This window comes from Hermetia illucens, chromosome 6, assembly GCF_905115235.1.
Source record: "Hermetia illucens chromosome 6, iHerIll2.2.curated.20191125, whole genome shotgun sequence".
In the NCBI taxonomy this organism is placed as follows: domain Eukaryota; kingdom Metazoa; phylum Arthropoda; class Insecta; order Diptera; family Stratiomyidae; genus Hermetia; species Hermetia illucens.
In genome coordinates, this window is record NC_051854.1 from 99,694,243 (window position 1) to 99,719,903 (window position 25,661).

General features: G+C 45.7%; 1 protein-coding gene across 1 annotated transcript in view; it reads left to right on the forward strand.

The window, feature by feature from the left end:
• Nucleotides 1-254: 254 nt before the first annotated feature.
• Nucleotides 255-25,661, forward strand: part of LOC119658632 (G protein-activated inward rectifier potassium channel 3) — a 263,585-nt gene continuing 238,178 nt past the window's right edge. The window contains exon 1 of the mRNA XM_038066146.1: nt 255-1,427. The gene's annotated coding sequence lies outside the window, so the exon portion shown is untranslated. The remainder of the gene's footprint in view (nt 1,428-25,661) is intronic.

Here is a 25,661-nt window from a genome sequence, read left to right on the forward strand (position 1 = left end):
TGTACAGTGACTGATATCCGGTCCTCGTACTTTTCCCCCAAGTATCTTTGCCCGTAGCTACAGCACCACAAAATATCTCAGATACGCTTCTATATGTACGCATAGCGCACAATTCGCGCATTTTTCACATATGCAAAATATCGTGGCTGGGTGCCATGGTTTGTGCTGGTTCAGTTTCATCGTGGTCGAGCGTCGTCAACCTGCCTGAGTAACAGAAGAAGGAGGTGGCAGACCGTCAATGGTGGCGAAGTCTCGTTGCCAATCTCAATTTCTCAATCCATAAGCTTTCGCGACTCGATTCGCGCGAATCAGTTTAGTCAGTTATAGTTTGGCTGGTGGCTAAGATTGCTCGCACGATTCTCGTCTAAATTTCTGTGTGCTGGGGTGGTAGGTGCCCCGATGGTGGTTCTGCAAACGGTCGCTTGGCTTTCTTCGTGGTTGTTGTGGTCTTTCGAGTCCAAGTCCATCAGCAGCCTCTTGGTTGGTTCTTCCAACCGTTGTTGGTGGTGTTTTCGTGGTTGTCGTTGTTGTGGGCGCACGGTTTCGTATCTCTTGTCGCTGCCGCCGGTAGTCATCGGTTGCATCTATTTTTGCTATTTAAGCCAAGCATTTGTGATTTGTCTCCTGAGTTCTGGTATCGCTCAAATCTCCGCCGGTATTGGCGCCGCGGCGAGTTGTGATCTCATTTTAGCAGAAAACTCGGGAAGTAATCTTGAAGCGCGACCGTCGCAGCATCCGCATCTCGAACAGATTATCTCGCGGTGGTACTGTCCTCGTCAGATACGTTATCAACAATTCAAGCCGCGTCCCATACATCAGTGGGCAACCGATCCGCTTCCTAAGAGAGTTTTAATGAAATTTGGTGCAAGTGGAGTGCACTTGGTGCATAGTGATAAAACCACCTATTGGAGTCAATAGTGTCTTGCGGAGACATCCTTCGCCCGATTAGTGGATCAACGCTCCCAAGTGATGCCTATAATTCCCCAATAAATTGAGAGTTTTCGTAGGGTCTGACCGTGGCTCTTATCAAGAAAATTTTTATGCAAAACACTACGACCACCACTGAAGTGCGCTGTTAATTGCCATCGAAATTTGAATCATAAATTTCAATTAAATCAGTTCAGGTGTCGATGCTTTCATCACCTGATGGAATTTGATTTTCCGTGAGGAGAAAAGCGCGAGTGAAGAAAGTGCTCTAAATTATACTTGGATGAATGCTTGATTGAAGTGATTGATGTGTGTTTATTCGTGTGAAAAGTTTTAGTTGATTTTAGTGCGGTTTGTTAATTGAGAATTTATTTTCGGGTTAAGAAATTCCAATTTCAATTGGTTTCAAAGTTTGCTTTGTTTAGTGTGAATTGTTTCAGTTGAAGTGTATTGTTTGGAGGAAGCTTGTGTTCTTTTCGCTGATTTATAGAGTATAAAGGGTGAGTTTTTCAAAATTTGCTGCAAAGCTTAGCCATTACTATATATAAGAAAATAGGTCTAAGTAAACATATACCTTGTGTTTTGAAATCTCTGTCAAAAAGGGCATAGTACCTCCAAATGCTCATTGTGGGGTAGCTTTCGCTGTGTTGACTAGGTTCTCTCTGCAGATCGCGCTGTTGAGTCTGGCCATGTATGAGCTGTTGGAAGCTGGTTCATAAGAGCCGAACGCCGGTAGGTAACACCTCTTAGAGTGGAATCAGTGCCGCTCATTTCTACCGATTCTCCCTCGTAATCCCGATAGTTGCAAACCTATCTCCATCCTTTCGTCCTTCGTCAAGATCTTTGAGCGAACCATCAAGTTCAGTATCGATGAGTTGAGTTCGCAAACTGGCCTAGCCACTCGGTCGACCACGCGCTTCTTGTCTTCAAAGTAGACATTCCTCTCGGTATTGACCAAAAGACTCCAACCACAGCTTGCCTCCTAGACCTAAAGCTTATGGCAATACGGTTTCGCTTTTAAGTTTTCTGAAGTTCTCAAATTTCATCCGCACACCCACTAAAAACCACCCCCGGTCTCTCCAGCCCCAGCCCCGCGGGACCACCATTGAGGTATTACTTCGCGGGGTAGGTTTGGTCTTAGGCACTCATCCTTCTCCTGTTTGTAGCTTTCCTCCTTCTTTGTTCCTTCACCAACTCCTCCTGCATTTGGATGATTGCGGAGCCAACCGCAAGCCACTTCTCCTCGGACTCCAGCATCTCAGTAACCAAGCTCTCCGGGGTCCCGTTCCTGCCCAGCACCTGGTTTAAGCTCCTCTCAATCGCAAATCGTGGGCAGTGAAACATCACATGCTCTGGATCCTCCGGTATGCCATCGCATTTGGGACAGTTCGGAGAATCATCCAACCCAAAGCGGTGCAGGTACTGCCTGTAGCAACCACCGTGTCCCGTGAGGAACTGGGTAATGTGGTAGTTGGTCTCCCCATGTTTTCGCTCAAGCCACACCCCAATGTTGGGAATGAGCCTGTGCGTCCACCGACCTTTCGTAGACTCGTCCCATCTGCGTTGCCAGAGATCAAGCGACTCTGACCTTGCCGCATTTCTACGCTGTGTATGCTCCTCCATATGTCTTGCATTGTACACGACACTCATTTCTTTGGCTAGGATGTCAACCGGGATCATGCCTGCCACCACCAACACTGCCTCATCTGATGTGGTTCTAAAAGCACTGCAAACCCTCAAAGCCATCCGCCGGTAAACCGAGTTCATCTGCTTCCGTCTCTGAGAGTTTGCAAGCGCCTGTGCCCACACAGGCGACGAGTAGAGCAGGATGGAGCGCACCACTCTGGCTAGCACCAACCTCCGGCAATGTTTCGGCCCACCAATATTTGGCAACATTTTTGCAAGTGCCGTGGTGGCACTGGCTGCCTTTTGGCATGCATACTCTCGGTGTTCCCTAAAACTCAATTTGGTGTCAATTATTACCCCCAAGTATTTAACAGCCGGCTTTGATACGACCGTATGTCCGCCGACCTCCATTTTCTCAGTGTTATTTTTTCTTCGTTTCGTTATTAAGACCGCTTCCGTTTTCGCGTCCGCCAAGGTCAGCCCGGCCTTTTCTAGCCAGGACTTTACCGCTCTCACTGTTTCCGTTGATTAAACCTCCACATCTTCTGGGTGTTTTGCTGCAACAACCACAGCTAGGTCATCAGCAAAGCCGACAATCGTAGTCCCCTCTGGGACGGGAAGAGCAAGCACCCCATTATACATGATATTCCACAACAGGGGCCAAGTACCGATCCCTGTGGTACCCCGGCTGTGACAATGTACTCTTTGGGGCCCTCATCCGTCCCGTACCAGAGAGTCCTCTCTGAGAGGTAGTTTTCCACCAAATTCGCTAAGTATCCGGGAACACCTATGTCAGCCAACGTCCGTTTAATTCTATTCCAGTTGGCCGAGTTGAATGCGTTTTTGACATCCAACGCCACCACGGCACAGCAGCCGCCAGAAATCAGTGCACCTTTTGCCAGGTTTACCACCATGCCAATTGCGTCCGCCGTAGAGTGGGCGCGTCGGAAACCAAACTGGCGTTCTGACAAACCATTGCTGGCTTCAACGATGGGCAGGAGTCTGTTGTAGATGACTCTCTCCATCATCTTCCCCATTGTATCCAACAGGCAGATAGGACGATAAGACGCTGGGTTTGCAGGTGGCTTGCCAGGTTTCGGAAGCAGCACCAACTTCTGTTTTTTCCACTGGGCAGGGAATATTCCTTCTTTTAGGCACGCCTCGAAGGTGTTGGCGAAAAGTTCGGGCCTAGTCTTCACTGCCAGTTTCAAAGCTCGGTTGGGGATGCCATCCAAACCTGGGGCTTTGTTGTCACCGAACCTACCACATATTTCCCGCAACTCCTCCACAGTTACAGGCGGTATTATGCCGTCATTTAGCTGGACAAAAATTTGCCTTCCCCGATTTTCGTGGTGAGGGAACAGAGTGGTAACAATGTGTTTCAGGAGGCGCGGACAGGTCACCTGGGGTGATTTCCGCAGCCTTTTCATCACCACTCTGTAAGCCTCGCCCCAAGGGTTTATGTCGGCATGGTCGCACAGCTGTTTGAAACAGTTCTTTTTGCTCCTCCGAATGGCTTCCTTTAGGCGGCCACGTAATTGCTTGTGTGCCTCCTCTCGACCGTCGCCACCGGGTTTTCCCCTGAGCCTCTGGTAAAGCCTCCTTGCCCGAAAACATGCGGCTCGCAAACTTGCGATTTCATTGTTCCACCAGTAGTTGGGTTGCCTACTGGGGAGCAATCGCCTTCTGGGCATAGTAGCATTGCATGCTTCCGTCACCCATCGAGTGATCCGGGTGGCTTTCTCTCCAGCCGTACCATTCAGGGATATGTCGGATTTGAGCAAAGCGGAAAACGTGTCCCCCTCGAAAGCTTTCACTGTCCAGCCAAGCATACCACCCGGCATTCTGCGAAAACTCTTTTTCGAGCTCGATTCGCCCTTGATCTCTATGCAGATTGCCTGGTGGTCGCTGTGAGTATAGTCCTCACTGACATGCCAAACGATTCTACTGGCTAAAGTGGCACTCACGTATGTCATGTCCACTACAGACCCCAGGCCCCTTCCCCGGAAAGTGTACGAAGACCCAACATTCGCCAGTACCACGTCCAGCTCCGCGAATGCTTCGAGGAGAACACGTCCCTTGACATTAGTTAACCGGCTGCCCCATTCAAGAGCCCATGCATTGAAATCGCCTCCTATTATGATCGGCCTACGTCTTCTTGCATCCAAAACAAGAGCAACAAGCATTCGCTCATACTCGGCGAGTGTAGCGCTGGGTGGAGCATAGCAGCTGTAGATGTGGATGCCCTTCACCTTCGCTCTGATGAAGCCCTCCTTCGGGTGCTCCATTATTTCCTGGAAGGCTTGTTCTCCGCAAGTCCACAGCGCTTCTTGGCCCGTTTGGTCTTTGACCCAAACGCTACCACCGCGGTTTCGGTATGGTTCACTTAGTATGGCCACATCGATGTTTTTCTCGCGGATGGTTTGCGCGAGTAGATCCTGCGCCGCCTCGCAGTGGTTGAGGTTGATTTGTATCAACCTCATCTGCGATTTGTGCTAAGGGCTCTCCTGTATTCCGGGCACCTGTTGCTGCCCGCAATGTGCCGATGGTCCACACCCTGCTTTCCTTTGCACAGTAGACAATTTGGGTCAGCTCCGCAGTCCTTGCTGATATGGCCTTCCACTCCACATCTCCTGCATTGCTTTGACCTGTCATTGAGGTTAGTGCATGACTTCGCAATGTGACCAAAGCCAAGGCATCTAAAGCACCGTTTTAACGCCACCTGTTCCCTAAGGCGACACATAGCCCAGTCTATTCTCACACTCCCTGCTGCTAACAGTTTGAGTGCGTTCTCTACTGGTAGGCTGATGATGGCGGTTTGTGTTCCCCCATAGGCTTTCCTTAGCGTTTTCACCACTGACTCTTGTAGTCCGGCAAGATCGAATTGTTTCTCCAACGCTTCGCGAACCTCCTCCTTCGTCGTGATTTCATCTATATCTTTGCAGATTATAGTGATCTCCAGCCTGCTAGCTCTTATGTCGGCTTCCTGCCCTAAAGTCTTTCCGATTTGGCTTAAGAATTTGTCCGCGGTTACATCCTTGGATTTCTTAAGTTCCAACATAAGATCTCCCTTCTGCGACCGTCTAATGCGGCTGACGTTGTCTCCCAAATTGGTGAGTTCGGGGTCTGCCTTCACTTTCCTGAGAATGTCGACGTATGACCCTTCGCCCCGTTTGGAAATGAAAATCACCTCCGGTCTAATCTTCCTCCGATAATTTCTTTTCCGCGGTTCTACCTTCCTCCAAACTTCCGCATCCGCCTTTGAAGGTTCGATCCCTTTTCTCGAGGTAGCCACTGCAGTATTTTCACTAGCAGCTTTAGACGTACTTTTCATGAACTCCGCCTTTTTGGGAGTTGAGTCCTTTTTTCTTTTCGGGGTTTGCTGGCCTGTTGAGTCATTCAACTTCTCGCGCAGCCTCTTCCCCGGTTTCTCCCTTTTTGTGTTTTGAACCGGCGTTACTTGAGTTGCCTGGTTCACTTTTCCAATCGGCACTTCCTTACTCGTTCAACCTGGGCCTTGCCGTACGTCAAACGGATGCCTCTTTTCATGGCCCTTATATTTTGGTGAATGTTCCTGCACTTCTATCCCTAAAAGCTGTCTGGCACCCTGACCTACACTATCTTATAGATGGTACTCAGCAACGTGATACATCTAAAATTGCTGCACTACTTGATATCTCCCTTTTTATATATAGGACAGACAACGCCTCGTTGTCAGTCATCGGGCATTGATTCGCTGTCCCGGACCTTGAAGACAAGTTGATGAACCAATGGGTGTAATTGGTCACCTTCATATTTAACCAATTCGGCTGTAATTCCATCCATAACGTCCATTCTATCGGAAATTAGATTTCCCTCTTTGTCTCGGCAGGATGAACATTGAGGTGTGTAAGGTTTCATCCTGGTGACTCGTTGGTAAAACTTGCGCGCCTGGTGCGGCTGCCCCCTATATTTTCGAGTTCACAGACCTGTTAGTTCTCCCAGGCTTCCTTTTTACGTCTGTGAAGTCGCTTCTTCGCTCGCCGGAGATCGTGATAAGTCTCTATGTTTGTGGACCGCTTTCCACGCAAACCAGGTACTTCCAACAACAATTTCGCGTGACACTGCTACGTGACAGGCTTTGAGGGTTCACTAAACTGCCCCATAGAAGATATCCTTCCCAAACTCTGCAGTCTTCTCTGTAGGGGCGTGAACGTTTATGAGACTTATATTTCTAAATTTGTCTCGCAAACGCAGAGTGCATAGCCGGTCGCTTATGTTTTCAAAGCCGATAACGGCAGGTTTCATTTTTTGGTTGACTAAGAAACCTACTCCGAGCAAATGGTTTACTGGATGGTCGCTTTAATATATGGTGTAGCGACTCTTCTTCAGGAAACCGGTCCCTGTTCAACGCATCTCCTGTAACGCTGTTACATCAGCCCTATATTGGGAGAGGGTATCGGCTAGCTGCTTGGCAGCTTCATCTCTGTACAGGGAGCGCACGTTCCATGAGAAAATGCGCAAATCGTTATTCTTTTGTCGTTGCCGGGTTCCCCGTTGTGTTATCCGTTCAGTCCGAGGCTCCTGTTTTGGCTTTGTAACAAGTTATTTTCCGTGTAGGGTTGTCACTTCTACCCAACCCCCAACCTGGAGGACCAGTTGGTATAATTTGTCCCGTTTTTAGGCGCGGGGGACTCGCCTTCATCTTTCTCCGTCTGCAGCTTTTCGTTAAAAAAGAGCTCCCAGCGGTCACCACTTGGAGGTGGAGATAAGGTTTGGTAGTAGAGCTGTTGGTGTTGGTTCAGCAGGCCTTTCCCAGGTTTTATGCTCCATCGTGGGAACCAATCCTCGTTTCGCCCTGGGACCTATACTACCCTTTGACCACCTTTGATTAGAGCTGTATAAGTGGTTTGAAAATTGTCATGGTTATACGGGCAGAAGTGACGCTGGACGTTCTAGACGCCCTGTTGAGGTTACTACTCAAGAAATCATTGATTTATTGTTGTGCTTTTAGTTGTCCCATGATGTCCTAGTAAGCTACATCAGAAAGAGCTAAGCTCCCTGGTCCACGATGATCTACGATGATCATACGTGAAGACGAAAAATGACTAGGGTCTGGGTCTATGTATGCCAGCTGCTACTCGGTCGTATATGCAATTTGCCCTTTATAGCTGAGACTCCTTGGATATGTGGTAATTTTGTGTTTGTCAAAAACTGGTATTATCGTTGTAATACACACATTACATTTCCCTTTCCTTGTTTCGAGGATTATGTTGTGCAGGACAATTCATTATGTTCCGTTTGGATGTGAGTAGTGGGATGTTGGTAGGGTTTTTACGGAGTTGAAATTTTGGTTCCAATTATAAGTCTTCCTAAAAGGGGCATAGATCTGATATAAGAAGAGTACGCAGGTGTCACACCTGCGTACTCTTCTCATATCATAAGTCATTGCTTAGTTTACCAATTCTAAAAAAAAAATTTTTGGAGTATACATGACCCAAATATAGTCTGTTGAGGGTCTTGATTGTGGGAGCGGTTTGCGAATCAATGAATTCTGGTAGTTTCACGGGCAGTATAGGGAAGAAGTAAGCAGACCTTGCCTTTATGTCTAAAGATTTCTTGATCGTTGATCCTATTTTGAACGTGCCGTATTAGTATATAAAGTGTAGTTGTTGCCGCATAGTGTGGCATTCTATTTGGTAGATTCCATTTTTCGCCGGAACCCATTTTATCTCTTGGATGTTCGACCTCTCAATTGCGCTGACGATCTGCCATATGATTGGATGGTTGGTCTTTTGGGTTTTCGAGCAGTGTGCAGGCATTTTGAGACTACTTTCCACTGAACCCTATTTTTGGCTAGCAGGGTAGCCTGTTCGATACCCATGAGTTCCGGAGAGAGCCTCATTCTATACCCTACCTTTATACGGGAAGATGCTGAGACTACAGTAAAATTCGTGGCTTCTTTTGTTGTTGCTGCATCGGTGACATAAACTGCGAAACCATTCCTTTCGGACCAGTTTAGTTTCTTTTGGACTTTTTCCATCCATTCTTGTTTAGTTTCTCCAGCTGTGCTGTTCGTCCCATTACACACTTCCAGCCTTCTAGTTGAGCAATGACCCTTGTAAGATACCATGATGTTCCCTGAAACATTTATTGCCAGACAGGTTTTCTGTCCCTAGTTTATAAGAGGATGGTGAAGTTCTTTAAAACCTAATCAGCTCTTTGGCTGCTAGGAGGGTTTCTTAATTTGTGTGGGGTTTCATTAGCAAGGGCATGGGCAACGTGGAAGGGTGGAAATCATTGATAATATCCATGATAGGGTAATGGATGACAGAAGAGCGAAAGTGCGTGAGATTACTAGTGCTTCGGGCATCTCGAATGAACGGGTACATCATATTTTGCATATACGTTTGGATGAGCGCCGCGATTGCTCATGCTTCACCAAAAACGAAATGGTGTGAAATATTGCAAGGACGACTTGCAGCTGTTCCAGAAGAATTCGCAGGACCTTAAGCGTCGTTTTGTCACTGTGGATGAAACTTGGATCCACCAATATACTCGTGAGACCAAGGAACAATCTAAACAATGGGTGATCAAGTGGGAATCTGGGCCAAAAAAGGCGAAGACTGTTCCGTGGACTTGGCCCCTGGCCCGCAAGAAAGTCCTTTTCTATCACGACAACGTACCAGCTCACGCCTCAGCAGTTGGGGTTGCAAAATTAATGGAATTAATCGTGGAGGAGACTACGTCGAAAAATAAAAATGGTTTACCCTCACACAGTTAAGTAGTTCTAATTTTTACAAATTGAGGATTCTTTATTCCTTTAGGCCCTATCAATTGTGAGCCCGACTCCTTCTTGTTTTTCTTCAGCCTTTGTCCCGTTCACAAGCGGGGTCGGCTCGTCGTGATCGGTTTCGCCATTCGGCTCTATCGAATGCCTGATCTGGTCTGCAATCTCGAGGCTTTCAAATCTCCATCTAGCGTATCAAGCCACCGTTGTTTAGGTCTACCTTTCGGTCGTTTACTATCGACTTCGATGTTCAGATCAATCTTAGCAAGTGAATTCTCGTTTGCACGAATTGCGTGACCATACCATCGAAGACGCCTCTCTCGCAACTTTTCCACGATCGGTGCAACCCCATAACGATCGCGGATATCCTCATTTCGGATGTGATCTAAACGTGTGACGCCACTAGTCCAACGTAGCATCTTCGCCTCCATTACCGCAAGACGCCGTTCATTGTCTTTTATGGTCGGCCAACACTCAGAACCATAGAGAGTGACTGGACGGACTATTTGGCAATTTCAATAATAATTCCATTTCTTTTGGTGATTTTGCGCCTGACTGGCAGGGGTTCAATGCGGTGATACTCCTGTATATACGTTGTTTTCCCCCTTTAGTGTGGTTATTTGTTGGCTTCACCACTTTAAGTTCATTTCACTTTTCACCTGGTTTGCGAATATAAGAAAGAAAACCTGGGCAATGTGCCAATTTGAAATCCACGAGAAATCCACGACGTAACAAAAGGATGCATTCGTGTGACTAGATATACGCACATGATCTAAGTGTGTTGAGTGGAAGAAAGATCGGAGATTGTTATTGTGGCTATTTTGTATCTTTACTTCTGTTTCTAATTTTTTTAAATTTAATTGAGGTGGATATTGCGCTAATCTTGTTGTATAAATTAAATTCTTTCGCGAATCCTTTGCTGATCTTCATTCAGCTCTGATTCCATTAGTCTTGCAGGTATCTAAATGCATGAAAATAATATCTATTCTCAAAGGAGTGCCGATCGTGTTCTCCCATTTATGTTTCAATAAGAATAAATTCAAAATATACTCATAACCCGGCCTGGGCTAGTTTAGCTTGGCTCTATTTATAGAGAAAGCGAGTTCTTGCTGAGATTAATAAATGAAATGGTTAATGAACGTTTGATCGTGCCGATCCACACTTCACGCTCTCAAAGATCGATATGTTGATTGGTAAAACTGAATTTGCAAAAAAACAAACACAACATGGAAAAAATAAACTGAGCAAACCCCCGGGGATCTTTTTGGCCCCATAGACTAGGGTGATGTGGAATCGGGTGTACAAACAAGTATTGTCAATCTATTTGAATAGCATTCTTGGAATGATCTCAGATTAGACGACAATAGATAAATATTAATTTGATGACGAAGGTCAATGACAGAATTTGTTCATGGAACTGTTATGTATTTTGGCAATGAGATGATTATGCGTGCATGGTTGCTACTGAATTCAGTTCAGTTGATTAGGTAAACCAATGGAAATAAGTACCCTTGTTGGTGTCGCTGTTTAGGCAATGACGATGGTTACAGCATGGCCCTTAACTGTGTCTTTCTTTGTTAGCCTTACGAGGAAGAAAGTTGCCTTTGATATTTCGTGGTATTGCTTTCGCAAAGGAGACTATACACAACAGATTCAACTCCCACCACATTGTTTGAAATTTTAAGGAGATGAAAAAGTCTTGCACATTTTCAACCACGACGGGAGTTGCGTAAACTAAATTCCGTGCACAAGGGCTGGTGGCAAATATTACCCCAACCCCCGCTCAGAAACCAAAGAAGCAAAAGATACCGGTAATTACCGGATACTCATTAAATATTCCTGTTCTGCTAAAGTCCCTTAAGGCAAAAGGGATAAAGGCAACGTTCAAGAACACGAGGGTGGATAAGACCCTCATTTTCGCAGAATCCATCGGGGATTACGGCAAAATCTTCGCTCTCATCAAAGAGCAAGGCTTAAACGCCCCTCAATCCCGGAGGACGCAATCCCTCATTATTCGAGGATTACATCGGGAAACCGATGCTGTAGAAATTCTGGCGGAGCTCAAAGCTGAGCATCCGCAGCTTAAAATCCGGTCTGTAGCCAACTTCCTGACAAATCAGGACAAAGCTCTACATAAGGGGAATCCTTCTCTCCCAATGAAGTCTCAATCGGGACTTTTTATAGTGACCTTCGAGCCCTCTGAAGAGCTCAACGACGCCTTCAAGGTGAAATACATTCTACACCAGAAGGTTACCTTAGAAAAAATAAGACCGTTGGGACAGATTCAATGTTTCAATTGTCAAAATTTTGGGCACGTTGCTCAAAATTGTACAATTGTACATCGGTGCGTTAAGTGCAACACAAAACATCCGCGTGGCGACTGCCCACACCCCTCAACGGAGGTGCCGCAATGCTGCAATTGTGGCAAAGTCGGACATCCCGCCAGCTTCCGCGGTTGCCCAGCATATAAAGATATGCTGGCCTGAAAAGAAGCTGCCAAAATCCGCAAATCTAAAGAAGCACAGCAGACCAAACACTGTCGTAAAGTTTGGCCAAACCAGGCATATCTTACGCCCAAGCCATGAAACAATCACTGCCCCGCGTGGCCCCTGCACTTCCACCTCCAACAAAGTCTCTCCCAAACCAGCCGGCTGCATTCCGTGAATTGGTTGGAGCCCTCACCTCAGCCAGCACGAATGAACAACGGCAATTCGCTGCCATTAAACTTATTCTTAATTTATGGAGTTAAGTATCGTTACTTTTAACTCCGCGTCCCTTGTATCTCACGCCAAACGTGCCACTGCCCAGGTGTTGATCGACTCTCTGAAAGCAGACATTTATTGCGTTTCGGAGACCCATCTTAAAAGCAGGCATAACATGAACTTCACCGGATATAATACCATCCGGGACGATAACAACACCGGCTCTGCGCTATTAATCTAAAAAGATTATGAATTCGAGGAAGTCGCCATAGACAACCTGCTAACCTGTTCTGCTGCGGTGGCTTTTATTAAAACGGCTGGCAATAAACGGATTCTCATTGTCTCCGTTTATATTAGGTGCCAATCTAGAAATGAGGAACTGGGCCATGACTTAAAAGTCTTGAGCGATCTCCAGTTGAAATCTAATTACCTTGTCTTTGGAGGCGATTTGAACTCCAGGCACACTCACTGGGGCGACACGGCCACGAACTGTAATGGGAAAACCCTGCTCAAATGGATCCACGACCCTTTCTCGCCTACCAATCTCGTGATGGTCTTGCCAAATTCTCCGTCAAGGCCCAGTAATCAATCTATATTAGACTACTTCCTTCTGTCAATGGAAATGAAGCAAAGCTCTCAGGTAATATCGTGCGATACCTTACCAGGCATGTCCGACCATTTCGCGGTCAATCTCAAACTGTCCTCACCTCTTTCTCTGAAAAAGAGAGTAATGACCACAATTAGGTCTTTCGCCCACACTGACTGGGATAAATTCAGGGCTGAGTTAGCACCAAAACTCAACTTGAAAAAGCTCTCAAATAAGCGCAATCTGTCGGACAAAGAAATCGACGAGGCTATTAACTTGGCGTCTGACGCAATTAACACTGCTACACGCAGGAATTCTAAGCTGATAAAAGTCGATGAGTTTGAATTCAATTCTCTTCCACATGAGATAATGGTCAACTTGAAAGTTAGCCAGATTTGGAGGCGTAATCTGAAGCGCAAATTTCACGAGCACGGGAATAAAATAAATACGGAATATAAAGCATTACTCTCCCGGATTAACTGTCTCAGTACGCTAATCCATGGTATGGTGGCGATCTTCCGTAGCAAGGAATTGACCCGCAAACTTGCAGACATTAAGCCTGGAGCTAATATGTTCGAAAATATCAACAGGCTAACCGGGAAATACAAAGCCTGCAACTTTGTTCTAACCCAAAACAAAGTGCGAGTCTGCAGTGATGCTGAGAAAGCAAAAACACTTGGGGAATTCTTCGAGCACAGAACGGCTGTCACTAAGACTGTTGATTCAACTGTCAGAGATTTCACTTCTAGGAACTGCTACAGAATCACGTCTTTTTCTGCCCAGAACCCTTCCAACAAGCCTACTGATTCGAGCAAATTTATCACAACTCACTGCTATTACACATAACCTTAACGGTAAAAAGTCAGTAACCTCAGATGGAATTACGAATTTCGTCTTAAAAAATCTTCCAGTAGCCTCCATTAAGTTCCTGCTTGCGGTTTTTAATAACTGCATTAATAATGCCTAGAAAATAGCAAAAATTATAGCCATTCGGAAAGGAGATGTCTCCTATGAACCTGATAACTTCAGACCCGTTTCACTTCTATCTAACCTGGGAAAGCTTTTGAAGAGAGCATGGACCGTAGGGCTGGTCCAACACTGCAACCTTAACAACATTATTCCAGATTATCAGTTCGGTTTCTGTGCTAAACACGGAGCACAGCACACCCTGAGCTACCTCCACGATACTGTGGCCAGCAGACTTAACGTCAATAACAAACCCACGGTAGCTTGCGCTCTGGATTTAGAAAAGGCCTTTGATTCCGTCTGGATAAACGAACTAATCTATAAACTGATCAAATACGAATTCCCAATCCCGACGATCAGACTTGCCATCAGTTTCTTCGAGGATAGACATTTTTACGTCAGTGTCGGAAATGAGATTTCCGACCTCTTGCCGGTTACTTCTGGGGTGCCGCAGGGATCCATTTCTGGTCCTACTTTATACAACATTTTCACTGCTGATGTCCCCTCCCCTAAGGTCGGTACAGAACTTATGCAGTATGCCGACGACACACTCGTCTACTCCTCTAATTTTCGCCCAGACAAGGCAGTTAGCGATATAGAGGATTACTTGGTTGACCTCTGCTACTACTACCAGAGCTGGGGTATTAAAATTAACTCAACCAAGACACAAGTCTGCATCTTCGGGAGGAAATCTAGATACTGGGGATCTAGATCCATCCACAGGAAGGCTAAACGCCTGAAACTGGAAATTTAGAAACTGGTGGGGGGGGGGGGGTGATAGGGTGGGTTTTGTAAATTGGGGCCGGGAGTAATTACTACTCTACCTTGGGAAACGAAGAGGCGGTTTTGGGGTTGTAGGGACAAGAGAAGCTAAGGGAACAGATAAGTATGAAGAAAACTGTCTTCAATTTGCATGGTCTGGACGATAAGGTGGTTGACAGGAATCGTTTAGGATTTGGTTGGATCTATATTTGGAATGGTCTTTGTTCTTATAGATCTTGGAGCTCTGGCGGAGGATCTTTCGTTCTCTCATGCGGAGCCTCTCTATTTGGGATGGTGGGTGAACTATCGGACCAGAAGATGAAGCCAAAAGTAAGGAGAGGTCTGATAAGTTCTTTGTAACAGAACAACTTAATTTGTTGGGGCGTCGGAGCGCTGTATTTTAGGACGGGATACAGTGATTTGCAGGCACCGTTTGCACGGTTCAGTGCCTTCGAAATATGGGATACATGAGACAGACGGGAGTTGATGGCCACCCCTAGGTAGGTGACTTTATTCATAGTGGAAATGGGCGGGTCATGGATTTCTAGGGAAAGGACGACAATTTTTCTCCTTATTTTTGGCATAATCCTCATGTTGCCGCCAAACACAATTGTTTCACACTTTAGGGGATTAAGGGAAAATTTCCAAAGGGGAAAGTATCTATAAAGCTTGTCCAAATAGGAATTTAGATGAGCTTCGCCAAGGGAAATATGGTTAGTGGATGTGTAAAGGATCAGTTCATCCGCGTATTGTAGGATTTTAATGTGATTAGGGTCTGGACTTGGTTTAGATCGGTCAGCGGTGAACAGGGAAAACAATATGTCTCAAAGGACTGAACCTTGAGAAATGTGTATGGGGATGGAAGGTGATGTTAGATGTTGACTTGGGACTTCCGCCCATCTAGAAATCTAAGGATTAGCTTATAGAGGTGCGTATGGAATTTGAGAATTTCAGAAAGCTTAAAAGCGAGACCGTATTGCCATACGGAGTTGAAGGATTTTCTTAGGTCTAGGGGGCAGGCTATGGTTCTGGTCAATATCGGGAAGAATATTTGTTTTAAAGACAAGAAGCGCATGTTCGATCGAGTGATTAGATCGGTTTGCGAACTGGAAGACGGGAAGTGTGCAATTGGAGTCACAGTGCTCATCGATAATGGACTTAATGATCTACTTGAAGATCTTAGCGGAGGACAAAAGGATGAGGTAGGCCTGTAGCTATCGGGATTAAGAGGGTTTTCATTTTTTTGGGGGGATGGGAGTTATACGAGCCCTCTTCCAATCAGTGGGGAAATGGGGGTTGAGGAGGCGGTGGTTGATAATTAAGGCAAGGAAAATGAAAATGCTTGGAGCACATTTTTTAGAGGATTTTGTCAGGATTACCAATTTTTTGCTTTTTGACGCAACAATCGACGCCGTGACCATGTTCGGTGTGATAAAATGGATCGGTGGGATGGCCAGTTGCGCATTTGGGGAGTTGCATTTTATATAGACAGAGACTATCAATATCTGTCTATTACCGGGAGTTTTAACTAGTGCCGCTGCAGTGGGAAAGGCTATAGATGGAGACTTCCTCAAATTCATAGTCTTTTGTGACTAATAGGACACCGGCGTTGGTGTCATTTCGGATAATGTTATATCCAGTGAAATTCACATCATGTCCAGTCTTTAGGTGTGTCTAAAGAAGTTGGAATGGGCAACCTATTATTTGTAGAAATCGCCTTCGATGTCGGAACTTGCTTTGTGATAGTAGTGCTATCGTTTGTTTGATTCGAGAAAGTTAGTTAGTTTTGGTTTCTTTGGCAGCTTTCCGTCTAGCTACCATTTCTTTATAAGCTGGTCATCCATGATAATTAGCTGCATGTTAAGTTTGACCATAGTTGTAACAGTGCACTTTATGCATCTATGCACTATTGAGCAATCCTGAGCAATGTGCCCGAAGTTTTGGCAAGTGTAACGCTGCCCTTCTTCATAACTCCTGACTTTATTTAAGGTTGCTTTTTGGCGAAGAATATATTTCATCCACACAACTTCATTAATTTCTTGAGAGGACCCGAAAGCCCAGATCGATCGAAGCTTTGATTGCAAACGTGGGGTTCTCCCTGTGAAAACCTTTGTCCTTCCTGGTCACAAAGTGACACCAAAATGCTAGATGAATTCGTTGATCAGTTCTTTATTTTGCTGAACGGCACTAGCAGGGGTGGTCGCCCGTCTAGGTCTTCTAGGACAGAGGAAGTCTTCGACGTGCACGGTTCACATAGGCAACTGTCCAAGTCAAAGAGGTTTTTGTCTAACCAGGCGAGTCAAATGAAACTTAGTGGTCTTGACTGCCAGATCGTATGATGCACCCTGGTATGATCCGAAGGGGGGGGGGGGCGGTGTGTGAGCCTTGATCTTGATAAGAGTTGCTTCTTCTGTTTCGATTAAAAGGTAACCAAATCCTCTTTGAACTTTTGATCAGAGCCTATAAATGCCATGTTTTCGTCGCTGTACAGATTGGCGTTCCTGCTTGGACGACTGGTAAAGCTTGTGAACGCGCTGAGAGTTGGTTGGGAACTACATTTCCGGACTACCTTAACGTGCAGGGCTCGCGGAGAACTAGGCCTTCTGGATAGTACGTGACCCTTTAGTACTGATGCGTAATGTAGATGAGTTGGAAGGCTTGGGTCACAAGGTCAAAAAGGGGAAGGTGCTGATGCTTTCTGGTTGGGATCCACATGCCTTTGGAGATTAACGTTGGAATATTGAAATCAAGAGCTTACCTTAGATGTGGATCGACAAGTAGCATGTGTCGTAAGTTCTCCCATTCTTTTATAAATTGAAATTATTGTTGAGCTGCCTAAAAGTGACCTCCAAAGGTTGAATCCTCTGTCCATAATGGAATCTGGATGAAGTAACTGCCATATTTAATGTAGAAGATACTAGCATAGCGTTGTTTTGCTCCGGATGGTTAATTTACAGATCTCTTTTTGTAGTTAGCTGTATTGTCCAGGAAAAACCTCTCGTTACTGAAGCACGTGGTCTATTTAGGTAGCATTGTAGAAGTTGGTTAAAAGGAAAAGCATTTAAATTGAGTCATCTGTGCAATGGGTTTGCCAGGATGTCTACTAAAAAGCCATCGAACTATCATCTACCGCATTTAGCCCGAGGGTAAACGGTATGGTTTGCAGCGATTATGGAGAAATGCATGCTACGTCAAATGAGCTTATCCTGGCTGTATTCTTGGTCAAGCTAGGCTCGCTGAGCCAATCAGCCGTTGGAGAATTGCAGGATGCAGAGCTGCAACTTTTTTTTTGTCGTAGCCGGGATGTAGCAAAATATAGTATGGTGTTTCCTCCTACAATTTCGGCAGCCAGCAAAAAGACATTCCCCAGATGGTTGTCCCAACCTAAGAAAGATACGGTAAAATTTCAAGACCAAGGTTGTCTTTATGTTGTTTACTGTAGTCTTTAAGACATTGGGAATATGTCTTGCTGGCTTTCTCTTTTTCAACGCATTTACTTATTTGCAATATCGATTAAAAGGAAGAGGAATAGGTTGAGGAAAATCTTTCAGGTAACCATGGAGCGACCTACTTTTCCGCAGCCAAAATTAGTAAGACAAATTAAGTCGATATGGACGTCCCACTAGCATCTAGGCTCAAATTTGTTTCAATTAGTGAACATTTCCTAAATATGTCCTTTTTTAATAAATATTACCGAGAGAGGCTGCGTTTCAATACTGAAGTTAAGCGTTGTTGGAACTATTTAGTATTTGGAAGAGGGACCATTTGAAATTTTTCGTTTTTAATTTTTTAACTTTTTCTAGTTGATTCTAAATAAATTCAGTTATGTCTCTGTATGTATGTTCGTCTTTAAGTTAATCATTATATTCATAATTTCCTACGAGCGTCATCCTTCGCCTTAGCCTCGCCAAATCCTTATTTACATACCATACATGAGATGTGTACACCCATTCATAATATTAGATCATTCAAACAAAAATAAATCAATTTTGATGTCACATCTCATTCGTCTAGGCCTGACGACGATTTGTCGGCCTATAAAAAAGGACACAAACCCATGGAACTTTTCAGGATTCAATGCTCTTATGAGCTGACATGTGAACATCCCGTCACAGTAATGACGCTGGAAAAGGAGAATGGGTATCAAAATGGGAATTTCCATTCGGACTAAATTTTGGGGGGGTTGAGGTGTTCAGACGTGAAGGATTTCTATCAAGAATTGATTATGTGATACAAGCTCATGCTATACGAGTAATCAACAGAATTCTGAGATTATCCTGTCTGCGTCTTGTTGTTTTGATATGCAAATTTCATGGTTAGAATAAGGTTATGGCAATTTGATTTGTATTTCCTTTGTTTCATGTATTTTATATCGATTTATGCAGGGGATGATATATTTATAAGTGCATGCATTAAATCAACTTCTTGATAGCGTCAACCACTATTTATAATTTACATATTATTACATTTTAATTTAAATTCTAAAACGCCTGCTATGCAAATTTCTTGTTATTTTCCGTATTCGATTTATGTGGTTAAGTGATAGTTACGTATGAGCTTGAAGTTGTTTTCTTGATTTTTTTGTAGTTAAATTAGTCCTGGGTCGGCATTAACTTGTTGATGGACCCCATTTACTGGGAAGAAATTATTTCCCTTCTTTGGAAAAAGCACCCATTTATCCCAAAACAATGGCGGTTTTGTCTAGGTCAGCGGTGACTCCTCAGACTAAAAATCGTAGCCAGGTTTTGGGTGTTTCATTATATTCCCTCTGTAGGTGCATGTTAGTTAGTTAGTTAGTTTAGTTAACTGGGGGGAGCCATTATTAGGCCCATTGTACTATCCCCGTAAGTTGCCTATTCAATGGCTTCCCGCCTACGGTGTTCGCAGGCTTTAGCGAATCTGAGAACATTCTCAAGAGGCAGAGAGTGTGCAGATTCTTCATTGAAGAAAACCTTGCCAAGGAGTCTTCGTCTGAGATCTGAGGATGCCGGGCAGCTACATAAAAAGTGCAGGGCCGTCTCCTCTTCCTCCTCACATTGGCTGCACCCAGCCGAAACCACTACCCCAATCTTTTCCATATGGTAGTTTAAGGGGCAGTGCCCCGTCAAAAACCCCACTAGGGTTTTCATGTCCGACTTCTTAAGAGACAACAAAAATGCCGCTCTAGTGGCTCTAGGCTCCTTCACAAGGATTTTCGCTTGCCGGCAAGAGTCCAAATTTTTCCACTCGGTTGCGTGAATCCTTGCAATTTCACCCTTCAGAGTAGACTTGACAGTAGCTGGTCGGATTCCAAGAGCTGGTTCTGGCCCCACCATTGTGGATCCAGACCCTCGGCGAGCTAGTCTGTCAGCCTCCTCATTGCCGGCGATGTTAGAGTGCCCCGGCACCCACATCAGGAATGTCTCGTTCAGTCGGCCAGGTTTCAGCAGCACCTGATGACAACTCCACACCAACTTGCTTGATAGGTTATTGCCACTTAGCGCTGATAATGCCCCCCGACTGTCGGAACAGATTCGAATGGTGCGACCCCTCCATTTTTGTCGCAGACATTCTTCTGCTGCCAATGAAATGGCATATATCTCCGCCTGGAATATGGCCGTCATTTTTCCGAGAGGTCGGGCCAGTTCTATAATCGGATTCTCCGAGAACACCCCTGCACCTGATCCATCCTCCATGACTGACCCGTCGGTGAAGATTATTAGGTCTGTAATCTGAAAAGACTCATGGCCACTGGTCGACCATTCTTCTCTTTCGGTAATTACGACAGTATATGTCTTTCCAAAGACGAATCTGGAAACCATATGATCGGTCGGCATCAGGGCTACCGGATGTTTTTCAATGAATTTCCAGATAGACGCATGCCCGTTGGATTGGCCGCCTTTCCACGCCCCAATGGTATCGAGCCTATATGCGTCGTTGGCCGCTTTCCATTTCACCTCCAAGTGAATGGGGAGTAAATTTAGGATAGCTTCAAGTGCCGCAGTCGGCGTAGTACTCATTGCTCCAGTAATACTTAGGCAACCAAGTCTCTGAATCTGCGTTAGCAGCTTCCTGCTGTTAGCAAAGTTCAGTCTTGGCCACCAGACGATGCATGCATATATCAAAATGGGTTTTATTATGGATGTATACATCCAGTGTATCCATTTAGGTGAAAGTCCCCAGGTCTTACCTATCGCATTCCTACAGCACCAGAGCAATCTGCAGGATTTCTGATGTTGTTCCTGGATATGATGCTTCCACGTTAACTTGGAGTCGAAATGTACTCCTAAGTACTTGACTGTTTGTGCCAGCTGGATTTCCGCCCCTGCTAAGGTGGGTAGCGTACAGCTGTTCCTAGTGAACATAACTAGTCCAGTCTTCCTAGCGTTCACCGTGAGTCCATTGCGGAGGCACCAGCTGTGGATTACATGCAGAGTTGCATTCAAGCGGTCGCATACTGTGTCCGCAAACTTGCCGGTAATTATTACGGCTAGGTCGTCCGCAAATGCTTGCGCGAAGACCTTTTTGTCCTCCAGGAGCCACAGCAGAGTATCCATTACCAAGAGCCATAACAGTGGAGAGAGAACCCCTCCCTGTGGGCAGCCCCTGAGACATCCTGCTTCAATAGACTTCTGGCCGACCGATATGTGGATTTTTCTCCACTCTAGCATGTGAAGGATCCAACTGATTAGCAGCGGTTCGATTCCATGCTGTCTTGCCGCATCACAAATTGCCGCGAATGAGGCATAATTGAAGGCACCTTCGATATCCATGAATGCGCCTAAGGCGTATTCTTTTTCGGACATCGCCTTTTCAATTTTTGCCGTAAGTTCATGGAGTGCTGTCTCCGTGGATTTGCCTTTCTGGTAGCCGTGTTGCCTATGGTGAAGTGGCCACTTAGGAATGTGTGTGTCCCTTATGAACCGATCTACTAGTCTTTCTAGTCCTTTTAGCAGAAAGGACGTTAGGCTGATCGGTCGAAAGCTTTTTGCGTCTGTGTAGATGGGTTTTCCTGGTTTGGGAATGAACAACACCTTCAGATCCCGCCATTTAATTGGAATATAAGCGTGTGCTAGGCATGCACGATATATATTCCGAATGTGTAGACCCATGGCATCCATTCCTTCTATTACTAGCGCAAGGATGATGCCATCCGGACCTGCAGACTTGTATCTATGGAACGAGTTAAATGCCCATTTCACTCGCTCCAGTGATACTACTTTGCATGCCAGATTCCAGTCTCTCGGTTGAGGGCTGTATGCACCTGTTGGCCCCGAGATTAGATTTTGGATGCTGCCTGGGAAGTGTACTTCAAGCAAATGATTTGCCGTTTCTTCATCGCTTTCTGTGTACTTCCCATTCTGTAAACGTAAATAACCCAGTTTCTGGCTACGTTCTTTAACCAGAATCCGCTTCAGCTTTGAGGTTACCTCAAGAGAGTTAGTCTCTTCGCAAAAGCGTCTCTAAGATGATCGTTTGGCCAATCTTATGCTCTTCTTTAGAGCCTTCTGTGCCTCTTTATAGCGATTCCAGCTAGTGCTTGATTCACCCTTCAGAGCACGATTGAGGAGCATCCTTGTCGTTCTCCTCTGTTTTGCCAAATCCGAGTTCCACCATGGTGTTTTACCCTTTTTTGGCATCTTGAGTGGACAGCTTTCTTCGAAAGCTTCTCTCATGCTAGTTGTGATCATCTGGGTTGTCTTCTCAATTCCAGTAATGGATTTGATGCGCTTCCCAGGGATCGTGATTCGGGCGCTCAATTCTGTTTGATACATTACCCAATCTGTCTTCCTAGGATTCCAAAATGGAGTGGGTGGAGGTAGATCCATGCCCATAACGAAATCAATGCGTTTGTGATCCGAGAGTGTGATATCGTTTGATACTCTCCACTCTCCGATCAGAGCCGCGATATCAGGAGATGCCACCGTGATGTCCATGACCTCTCGCCTGACCACGTTGAAGAAAGTGGGTTCATTACCCACATTTAGGATCTGCAAATCGGTTCCTGCTAGATACTCCAGTAGTCTCGATCCTCTTGCATTGATGTTCGAACCTCCCCAGCATATGTGGTGAGCATTGACATCACATCCTGCTATTACCCCCATGCCTCTACTTTTGGCATATTGGATAGCTCTGATGAATGTTCCACTGGGAACGTCTTCTGCGTCGTAGGGGAAATATGCAGAGCACCATAGTATCTCTTTATCTCCCTGTTTACTTTTTACGGTTAGCTTAGCCGATGTGGTGTTGCCATCACATAGGTCGTTAACTAGGTTAGCCTGGAAGTCTTTCGAGACTACCATGCAGGTGCGGGGTCGATCGCTTCCATTGGCATACAATAGGTCAGCATGTTGGAAGTTTAGGCCCCTGACTGCCCCACCAACAACCCACGGTTCTTGTATGAGCTATATAAATGTCTTGCAGCTATTGATCCGACGACTGATAAGTGCAGTCGCCGCTTTGCAATGCTGCAAATTTACTTGGAAAATGTGGCACCTCATCTACGTTTCAGGTGTAGATGCCGGGGGTTGCATGTTCCCTTCAATGGTTTTAGGAGCCGACACTTGTAACGTGACGGTCCCCAGCCCATATTAGAGCCGGCAACCCGATTTTTCCCGAGCCTTCTTAACATCAACGCCGATAGTGAAAAAAGTTCCCGGCCTATCGGTTCTCTCTCCTGTTTTGCTGTCTAGCAGCAACCAGGTGGAAGTGTTAAGGTTGTTCTGTACACCAAGTTGTTCCAGAACCCCGGCGCCGTTTCGCTCTTCTTCTGGAAGCCAGAGAAAGCACTTTTTGATCGATGGAAGCTCAGAGACCCTTTTCAAGGTTAGTCGCGCACCCTCCCACACATCGTTAAGGGAGGAGCAGTACTGCCTGAGCCACTCGTTCGTGTCTTCGTCGGCAAAGTTCAGCCGTAACATTTTACGGTATACACCTACCGACTCAAAGCTAAGCTTAATGCCTTGCGCGGACGCAGTCCTTACAGCTAGGAGGAGTTTCCTCCTAAGCTGTTCGCACTGCTCAGTATCGTAGCCGGATGGATTAGAGTCGTGACACAGGACCCATCCATCGGCTTCGATAGCCTTGACTGCAAATGAAGGCCTAGCCGTTGCCGGCCGAGCCCTCTTTGCTGCCTTTTGTGTCGAAGAGTTAGGATCATCCGAGGATCGCTGCCGCTTCGGTTTCCCCTGAGCCGCAGGTGCCCCGAACGCTCCTTTCCCCTCAACCTTGGCACAGCTCTTTGGTTGTGCGTTGCCCAGAGGCGGTTTGCCCGAAGGCGGTTTGCCCAGAGGCTTCTTTATTCCCGGGTGCTCCTCCAATCACTTCACTGAGGGAATAGGCTGAACTTTACCTTTGGTTTCTCATTCAGGTAGAGTTGTTTAACTTTTTGATTGATCCTTTGTGCCTCCTGGATTTTCGAGATAAGGTCACGTCGGCCTTTGTGGATTCACAGTACTTGGATTGGGTTGCGACTCAATGCATCTACGTGACGCAAGGAGATACCTGGTTGGTGCTCTATGGTCTATTGATCTCTCCTTTCTAGGTCCAATAAGCTACTTGAAATCAACCGAGCTTTCTCTATAGTTTGTGCCAAAGGCTATCGTAGGCGCCTGCCAGATGGTTATGTGGGACTTTTATGCACTAAAACCGTATGATATTACATCGTGAGGCTTGTTTAGAATTAATCCTGCACTCGTGCTCCTCGCCCATTCCTTCTTCCTTTTTCTCTAAGCATCATGTGGATAGCTTCGATCACTTTTTTAACTACAGCCCATATCTCCATGGATTTGAGCGTATGATTCAACATATTTTCTGGAGTGAAGTGCTTCCCAACTTTACCTTCCAATGCGGCTCTTTTAACCGTGAACGTCGGGCATTGAAATCAGAACTGTTCTGCGTCCTCTGCGATATGCTGGTACATGGGACAATATGGCGACTTGTCATGCCCAAATCGAGAGAGGTATGCTCGTTAAACTCCGCGTTTGCTCGAAGCTTGTGTTTGGTCGAAACCTACTTCGCCATGGGGTCCCTCGATCTATCTTCGAATATCTCATATGATTCTGTGTGTCCATCTTCTCTGACTCGTTCCACCTCTCCTGCTACTCGGCGATAGTTTTACTCCGTGCGAATTGCTGTCGACGGGTAGCAGGTTCTCCGGTGAGCTACGTTCGATCATAAAGGCGTTGTAATTCCTTTGCCTGAATGTCAATTCGGACCATCCCTGTTATCACGCAGGCCACTACGTCGACAGGAGCAACATGTTCGCAGTGCAATTAAGCGATATGAAGCTCCCATTTTTCTTCTATTTACTTCCTTTTCCAGTCAGTGTATCTGCCCACATTGGTGTTGCATATAGTTTATAGACGCACTCTTCCTTCGCTTAGTGATAAGTACCACTTCCGTTTTATGTTCTGTGAGCGATAGGCCTGCATCTTCCAGTCAGGACTTAATGTCATAAACTGTTTTATTGGCGTGAATCTTAACTTTTTCGAGGATTCGTGAAGTAGATCTAGCACTTCACTAATTTAGCCACTGGAAATTCGTCGGTAGTGTGGCGCGGCAGGATCTGCAGCATTCGAAATTTATTTCGAATGTTGCGGATGCGGACGGGTAGATGGCGCGGAACTCTCCACTCACTCATTTTCTGAACGCACCAGGGCAGTGGAGAATTAGCGGCGGAAAAATGCCGTTGGTTGGGACAGTAAGGACCGCATGGAAATAAGTCTGAGTCTTTTCTTTCGCTGGCTGAATTCTTCCTCGCTTGTCAATGTAACCTAACTACACTACTTTCTTCACCGGCAAGTTGCACTTCTTCCAGTGTATGGTTACCGCAGGGGGCAAATTGTATTAAGAGTCGTCTGGAATCATCAAGCCTGTATATGGGACTGCGCTTCTCGATCCCCTTCTTGATTGATTTTTTTTCCTTATGGCGCTCCATTCAGTTAGGCGCTCAGAAACTAGACCATTTCACGAGGGAAATGTGACCATTTTTTCCGTGGAAACCGACGTGTGTTAGTGATGCACTTGTATTTGCCATCACTCCGCTCGAGTTCAGGTTTTGTGTTTCCTTTAACAAGAAGAGATCATTCGCGTAGGCAATGTATTAACTGACTGCACAGATCAAATCCAAAAGATCAGCCATTATCAGACCTCACGTAAATGGGCCCAATTGATCCTGGGAGCAGCCGCATTCGACATTCATCCACGCATGCTCATTATAACTTGGACGAAACCTTTTTCTACCAAAGAGGTAGCTTTTTGACAGAGCTAAGCTGGCAGCTACATTCACAATTTTTTGTCGGCACAGAGGACTAGGTTAGCTAATCGAAAGCATCTTTGAAAT